General features: G+C 40.6%; 2 non-coding genes across 2 annotated transcripts; both read right to left on the bottom strand.

The window, feature by feature from the left end:
• Positions 1–4,007: 4,007 nt before the first annotated feature.
• trnak-cuu (transfer RNA lysine (anticodon CUU)) lies at positions 4,008–4,080 on the bottom strand. The gene has a single exon. It is a non-coding gene; the product is annotated as a tRNA-Lys (tRNA).
• Positions 4,081–4,514: 434 nt separating this feature from the next.
• Positions 4,515–4,587, bottom strand: trnak-cuu (transfer RNA lysine (anticodon CUU)). The gene has a single exon. It is a non-coding gene; the product is annotated as a tRNA-Lys (tRNA).
• Positions 4,588–7,144: the final 2,557 nt, after the last annotated feature.

Below are 7,144 nucleotides of genomic sequence, written 5' to 3' on the forward strand. Positions count from 1 at the left end.
GGAGCGAAGGCAAAGAGAGAGTCATCTGTCATCAGAGTTTTTTTTTTTTAGCTGGGATTGGCAGACTTCATCCTCCCTATATTTGTGTGTGTGTCTGTGTGTGTGTGTGAGAGGGGGCGAGAAAGGCTGCTTAAATATAGGTGGCCCGGTGTCAGAAATAAGCCTGAAATTATTTAAAAGTCTGATAAGAAATGAGACTTCATTAATTGGTATCATTATAGTGAAGGGAGGAGTGTGTTATGCAATTTTTTTTTCAGAATAAATCTAATCTTGAGAATGGAGTAACAGTCAATATGAAATCAGACAGAAGATTAGCTTTGAAGATTAATCAAGCGAGACACAGATCTGCTGCTTATGTGCTTATGAAATATCAAATATGTCACTTCTGAATCGAACAATATGCACAGAGCACAGTGAAGTATTAAGTATTAAAGTCATAACAATGACATTCGGCGTCATCTAAATCCTTGTGACAGATGGGTCCGCAGATAATAGACCTCCCTCCAAATGGAAAGACCCAAGGAGCAAAGTGTGGGCGGAGCGCATCCGGATAGTGGCAGGATAAAGAACGGCATTATCTAATCTGAAGACAACGTGTATTTGAAGACGGCCTGAAAGACGAGAACGGTGTTGCTATTGGTGCGGAGGGGGAGTGACAATATAGCCCTGGTCTGATCATCCATTCTGAAAATGTACTTCTTTATTATACATCCGCCCAGATGTAAAATAGATTAATGCTGCTAAAACTACTCTGCTTAACTCTTAGCCAGAGACTTAGACAGATGCTGCTGTCTGGATTTCTTTGTTTTGATATTCTGCAGGCAGTGAGTTCCCGGTTGCCTGAGCCCCGGTGCATGACTGTCAGCACTAAACTGCCTTTGCAGATGGTTTGTGGTGAATACACCCTGCACCTGACGCACTTGGAGGGGAAAAGACTCCGAAATATCCTAAATATGACTGTTTGGTTGGATTAAACAGAGCAAAACTGGTTCGGGAGACAATACAAAAGTTCTCAAATTATGTTGTCCTTTTAATAACAAGCTGCTGAAAGGATATATGCACATCTGCAAGGCTTCAAATTAATTCAAGCTTACTGCCAAGTGCTTATAAATCCTGTCCGCTCTAGCTGGTAGCTAAGAATGTCAATTCTTCTTGCCTGTGTGGCCGGTAGCCAGCACATCTTCAATTAGTGGCTTCTCCTGCAAATCATCCTTTGGTTGTTAAGAAAGTGAAACCAAGCTGGGGAATTTGGACTCCATTAATTGCTCTGGATGGTAAATGGCAAATCTGCATCGTGGCCTGAATCTTTTAGTGAGTGGGAGTTCATCCTCTGGGCAGGATATTAATTACTTAAGTCTCATCTGTTGGGAAACATTAGTTAACCTAAGATGCACACATCGGTCATACAGTTTTATTCTCAAGGTTAAACATCTTGTTTATGGTTATAGAGTCTGACATTTACTTTGATACTGGCCACTTTATTAGGTTCACATGTTAATCTGCTGCTTAAAATAAATATCAGCTAATCAAATGGCAGCAAGTCAATGCATTTAGGCAACTAGACATGATCAACATGATCTGCAGAAGTTAAATCTGTGTGTGAGAATGGGAAGAAAGGTGATTCAAGGACATGTGATATGTTTTTTAGCACCAGACTGGACGGTCTGAGTGTTTCAGAAACTGCTGATATGCTGGGATTTTCCCACACAACCGTCTCTAAGGTTTACAGAAAATTATTAAAAAAGAGAAACTATCTGGTGAGCAGCAGATCAGGTCAGAGAATGGCCAGACTGCTTTGACCTGATAGGAAGGCAACAGAAACTCAAATAGCCATAATCCAAAAAGTTACATTACATCACACTCACTATTCAGCCGAGTATTCTTAGCTGTTGAAATGTTTCCTGCCAGCAAACATTCGAATATGTTTGCACATTTGTTCCCTGTCGTGAACAGCCTGCCTTTACTTTGTAACCACTGCAGCATATAAGGACAAAAATTGCACTCAGATCAGCTTCAGCCCCTTAACTCAGTCATTCTGTGCCAAACTGTTTTGCTCTGAACTTACCACTTACAATCAGCGGCTCAGTTTGGACTGAATTTGCATAAATGTCACCCACACACACAAAAAATTACAGGTTTTATTCCTCCAAATGGGGCAGTTAATGTAAGCCTGAGAGATGAATAAAGCGCATGAATGAAACGTACCTGAAACAGCAGCATGCTGGGCGGCTCAGGAAAGAAACGCTTATAGATGTGGTTAATATATCCTGAATAATATTTTGACTCATCTAAATATGAAGACATTTAAAGCCTCTCAAGTAATCTAATCTTTTTCCTTTAGCAAGTTAGTCAGTCTGAGATGAGCACTGCTGTGTCTTTATGTCTTTCCAGTAGCGCGGTCTTAAGTGAGTCCATACACAGCCCAAGAGTCATTGCATTTAACAGTAAGTAGAAATGCTCCTTAAAGCTAATTCAGCAAACAAAAATACAATATGTTTATCCTTTATTACTTTATTAGGTACACCTGTGGCAAGATTATTGGTGGCAGACGGGTCGGTCTGCTTGTATCGCGATAACACACATCTCACAAAGCTCAAATTATCTCAAAGTGGTTTCTTGAATGTGAGAGTGAGTTCACTGTATTCAAATGTCCTCCACAGTCACCAGATCTTTGTCCAATAAAACACCTTCAGGATGTGGTGGAACAAAAGATTAAAATGTTGGATGTGCAGCTAAAAAATCTGCAGCAACTGTGCTACGAATGAAAGAAGTTTTAAGGGCAAAAGGACGCCCAATCCAGTACTACAAAGGTGCACCTAATAAAGTGTCCAGTGAGTGTATATTGAAAGGGATAACATATGATATTCGGCAAAACTGTATTATATTCCATGAAAATTATTTATTTTAGAAACTTGAGAATAACAGTACTGAAGAGTAAAAAAAAAATACTAACCCCACTGAGATCAGTTAAAGGTAAAATGTGTTAAAAAGAAGCACAATCTACAGAAAAAATCACCCAGAAAATAAGGAGATATTTAAGTGGAGATATCATCTGAATTTCAGGAGCTCCTTCATGCCCCCTCCGGCCTCAGGCTATAAAAGCCCCCCTTCTCCAATACCTGCTGTTCTCATTTTCATGCCCCACCCTCCCCCCCATTTTCCCTCTCTTCTCCTCTTCTCCTCTCTTCCTTTCCTTCCTTCATTTCTATTTAGTACATGGGGATCTTCCCGACCCGGGAGCCGTCGCCAGTCCCCTTCGAGGCCTTCCCCAAACCACAGCACCAGTTCACTTCCTCGTCCCTCATCGCCCATCGTTACCGAGGATGTGGTCCCAGCTAATGAAAAGATGTTTTTGACAAAGGATAGATGTTGTATGATATAAATATCAAGCCAAAAAACTAGTATCTGAGTGATAGAGCTGCAATATTTAAAATTTATAGAACAGTTGTCATTTTCCTCCAGTTTTACTGAAAAGTGCCAATCAACTCATTCATATATTACTTTAGGTGCTTTGATATTATTGTGCTATGGCTTTGCTATTAAACTGTTTGTTTTTTTAGTAGCGACACTAGCCAAAGAAATGGAAGCCCTCTGCTATTTGACTCCTTATTGAAATTTTGTCCAGAGTTAAGAACTGAACTGGTGAAAGGGTAACCCTGAAAACGTCAAACATCATTGATTGATCAATAATTGTACTAAAGTTTGTTGACACAGGTTGCCAGTGGTGGACATGCACATTTTGGCTTTCTATGGTATGGTATGCTACTCAGGAACCAGCTTGAGTTTATTGTTTTCCCATGAGGACTGTAGAGGTCTGTGCGTTTCCATCAGTAACTGCGTGCATGAGGTTTGGTCCGGCTCCTGAAATTCAGAGAAATGATCTCTAATGAAAAAGCACTGAAGATGTTTGAATAACCATTTCATTATTAAAATGCCTCCAATTTCCAATTGGGGTTTTACATTTTGTCAAGTCAGAAAGTACAAAGCCTGCCCTTGTAATCAGAGATCGCCCAACGTGGGGCTTGAACCCACGACCCTGAGATTAAGAGTCTCATGCTCTACCATCTGAGCTAGCAGGGCTAGGTCACAAAGTAAGAAACATAATTTTTAAAACTGAAATATGTTTTATGGTTTTAGAAGAGAGGCTTATGGTCTTAATGAAACCTGTTCACCACTAAAGTTTCTGTAACCTTCAAAGCCATTTTCAGTCAGCGGTATCGGTTCCCCCGGAAACTGCCTGCATTTTCTCAACACATGAGGCCGGGCAGCAGGAAGAAAGCCTGGACCCATTGCAACAGCGTAGGACCTGACGGTGGGTCCAAGGATTTCATCCTGATACCTGCCAGTCAGGTGCCGTTGCCTAGCCTGTAGAGGTCTGTGCGTTCCGCCGTGGATATGGCTCCCCAGACCATCACTGACTAACCAGCAAACCGCTCATGATCAGTGATGTTACCAGCAGTATAATGTTCTCCAGGCCTTCTTCTTAAACCTCCAGCATGCTTATGTAAAGAGATCGCCCAACGTGGGGCTTGAACCCACGACCCTGAGATTAAGAGTCTCATGCTCTACCGTCTGAGCTAGCTGGGCCACAAAACAACTGAAAAAATGTAATTTTTCCATCTGAAATACGTTTTTCAGAATGCACTCTCCTTACAAAACTCAGTAGTTTGTATGGTCCACATGCTTGTATGCATGCCTCACAATTTTCCATCTGAAATATGTTTTATGATTTTTAGGAGAGAGGCTAAAATCATTCATTGGTCATTGATATTAGATTAAACTCCAAATACTGTGTAAAAGATAATAAGTTAGTTCAAATTTAAAAAGCTAACATAGTGCTTTAGAACAAAAATATAGTTTTAGCATGGCATGTTTGATGATGGCATTTTTTTTTTATGAAATAAGCAATACCTAAGATAAGAGTAAAGCTAAAGGATAGGTCCAGTGTGCTTTCAAACGGTCCCAAAGTAAGTAAATACTTGTACGCAGAATATAAAATACTAACATTATATATAGAAAAAATGTCCATTTTCATTTTTTGTCCTATAAATAACATAACTGAAATAAACAATACTAATAAATCAAGCAATCGTTAAATGTATGCTTGTTGATGCTTCATCCGCTCTACTTTATATACTGCTGTACAACAGAGTGAAGTGTTGTGTTGGGGGTCCTTCAGGCGAGTGGTGGTGTCATTTCCTTGGGGCTGTTTCCTGCTGCTAGACATCATCTTGGACTTTTTTTTTTTTTTTTTTTTAAATGGAATCACTGGAAACTATGTGTACTCAAATAAAATTAAAGAGATTGAATCAATTAAATGCAAATTTAAGTCAAGTCATCAGGCTATGTCACAATATTTATTGATTTTAAACCAAACCTGACAAGTGATAGGTAGATGTAACTGATATGATAAATCATACCTGTCTCAGTCGTCTATTTTACAATAAATGGGACAGTAATTTACTAAATGAACATCAGGCTATATTAAATGAGGATTAAAACTAGACACTGAAATCCTAAACTCATAAGGAAAGTGCCACTGAGACTATAAATCAAGTGATCAGCTGGCTCAATGTCTCGCAGACTTCTGTACATCTGATTTCTTTTTAAAGCAGATGAGTCGCCCCCTGCTGCTCAGTAGAAAGAATGCAGGTTTAAGCCACTCGGTGACGTCGCTTTTTTCACCCAGGGGCAACTTCCATCTTAATATTCAATCAAGGCTGCTCCCTGACTCCCAAAGAGAAATGTGGAACAGATTTTACACTGAATGCTCTTCCAAGCTAGTCTAGTGCCAGGCTTGGGATTGGCACCGGACTAGCTCGTGATCGCCCGAGGCTGTGTTTGTGTCTCCTCCTGTCATGGATCTTTAGTGTTGGACTCAGTCTTTTGTATTTTTCAGAATCCTAACTTCTGTTTATCATTAAATATGCCTTATATGTGCTTGCAGTTATTCTTTAGTTTTTTATCTTACCTCCATATGTCGAGTCCTTGTTCCCCAGTTTTTCCTTATCCTTAAGTGAGCTTGTGTTTCCTTTGTATGGTGTAAAGCAAATATACTAACCACTAAACCAGTCTAGATGTCATAAATGAAGCTACAATCATATTTCTGATTTTGCTGCATCAGCTGTGATACTTTAAAACTAGTTCATTGTGAGAAATAAAAGGTAATAGAAATACTAAGCCGAAAGAAGTACTCTTAGATTTCACTTCATAACATTTTATAGGATTAGAGTCCAGCAGCTGCAGGGCTTACCGGGACAGGATAAAATTGTCCATTAGAAGAGAACTTCATCCACTCCAGAAAAAAGCCACTCCGACAAATCAGACCTCACAGGCAAATGGATGTATGTGCTGCTCTTGTCGATAACACACTATTAAGTGAAGGGGACGTGTCAGCGCAAGAAAGGGCCTAATCCAATCAGCAGAGTAATTAAAAACACCACAGCACAGCAGCCACTACGGCTGATGGCTGCATTGTCAGAGGCACCATTCAGCATGTAGCACAGAGGGGGGGATAAACAGTAGTCATGCCAGGTCAGAGAAATGGCCATCTCACCACTGCTGCTGTGTCATTAGATTTACAATCAGGAGCCGCACAGTTAAAAGGCAAATATTCAGAGATTGAGAGAGACCAAGAGCACCCCATGATGGCCATAACCCTGGTTCTCTTCATTCCAGCCGCCATAATCATTAATATGGCTTTAATTCACATCCTGCTCTGTGTTTCTATTCACTCGCTGGCATTGTTTCCTAATTAGCCTTCTCTTTATGGCCCCGGCTCTCATCATCTTCTCGTGCCATTTAGCCCAGTTTCTTCCTTGTTAATTACCACCACCACCTCTCTCTCCACCCAGCACACACTCCGAGCCAGAGCTGCCGAGCTGCAAGCCAGCGTGCAGTAGGAAAACACACCGCCAGATGTCACCCACGCTTCAATGCCTCCAATCTGTATTTTTATGAAGGCTAATGGATTTTGTTCTTGGCACCGTGTCACACTCGGTGCTGGTGAGTGTGTGTTTGTGTGTGTTTTCTTCACCAGGTTTACGCAAAATAAATTTTGCACATATTTAAGCAGTAATATTTGCAGGGATGCAGAAGGAGCAACAGGATGCTTCGCCTCCTCCTCCTCTGGTGATACATTGCT

This window comes from Oreochromis niloticus, linkage group LG22 (assembly GCF_001858045.2).
Source record: "Oreochromis niloticus isolate F11D_XX linkage group LG22, O_niloticus_UMD_NMBU, whole genome shotgun sequence".
Lineage (NCBI taxonomy): Eukaryota > Metazoa > Chordata > Actinopteri > Cichliformes > Cichlidae > Oreochromis > Oreochromis niloticus.